Source organism: Schistocerca gregaria, chromosome 5, assembly GCF_023897955.1.
Source record: "Schistocerca gregaria isolate iqSchGreg1 chromosome 5, iqSchGreg1.2, whole genome shotgun sequence".
Lineage (NCBI taxonomy): Eukaryota > Metazoa > Arthropoda > Insecta > Orthoptera > Acrididae > Schistocerca > Schistocerca gregaria.
Genome location: NC_064924.1, coordinates 42,742,338 through 42,743,346, shown reverse-complemented (window position 1 = coordinate 42,743,346; position 1,009 = coordinate 42,742,338). Strand labels below are relative to the sequence as shown.

The window sequence follows — 1,009 nt, the reverse complement described above, 5'->3', positions numbered from 1 at the left end:
CACAACTAAAAACAGATTCTGAATGAATATAGATCATCCTGATGTGAGGATGAGAGTTTAACACCAACAGAAAGACTTATGTACCTCAAAGAAGAGTAATGGAGTAACATTGACATAGGCATGATCCCAACTATAAATGGTTGATGGTTGGCTCGAAAGGCGCTAACTACGGATACCACACTCTCGTTTAGGGTGCTTCTCTTTTTTTTGCAAACCACCGCAACCTGCATCGGCGTAAATCTCTTTATAGTGGGCAAGCCTTGCTCTGCCACCAGTTTTTTCACACGCAAACGTCTCTCTGTTAACAAGGTGGCTATTTCTGAACTGCTCAGGATGTATCGTCTCAACTTATCCCTTCTTTTTGTCAGGTTGTGCCATAAATTTCTTTTATCCCTAATTCGGTGCAGTAGCTCCTAATTAGTTACCCGACCTACCCATTAATTTTCAGTGTTCTTTTTTAGCACCACATTTCGGAAGTGTGCACTGATAAACGTCCGCGTGTCACTTCCATAAAACTAATCTCTGTCCGTACAGGACATGAAGGCTCAACGGTACCGACCAGCCACCGTGTCACCCTTAGCCCACAGGCGTCACTGGATGCGGATACGGAGGAGCAGGTGGTCAGCACACCGCTCTCCCGGCCGTATGTCAGTTTACGAGATTGGATCCGCTACCCCCTTGCCAACAGCGCTCGGTAGACCGGATGGTCACCCATCCAAGTGCTAACCCACCCGACAGCGCTTAACTTCGGTGATCTGACGGGAACCGGTGTTACCACTGCAGCAAGGCCGTTGGCTTTTTACTTCCAATTCAAGACTACATTTCAGACACATACTTTCGAGAAAGATTTCCTATCGCCTCAAAATTATTGTGTTCGACTTGGGTTCACATTCTCAGTGAATTTTTTGAACGACAACACTTTCGCCACTGACTGCACATGCTAACCTCCACAACTGTGAAAACTTAAACTCGCTCCCGCCAGTTTTTGCCTCTTCTGGTGCACGATATT

The 1,009-nt window shown here is 46.3% G+C and overlaps 1 pseudogene; it reads right to left on the bottom strand.

The window, feature by feature from the left end:
• Positions 1-679: 679 nt before the first annotated feature.
• LOC126274521 (5S ribosomal RNA) lies at positions 680-796 on the bottom strand (annotated as a pseudogene).
• Between the last annotated feature and the right edge of the window lie 213 nt (positions 797-1,009).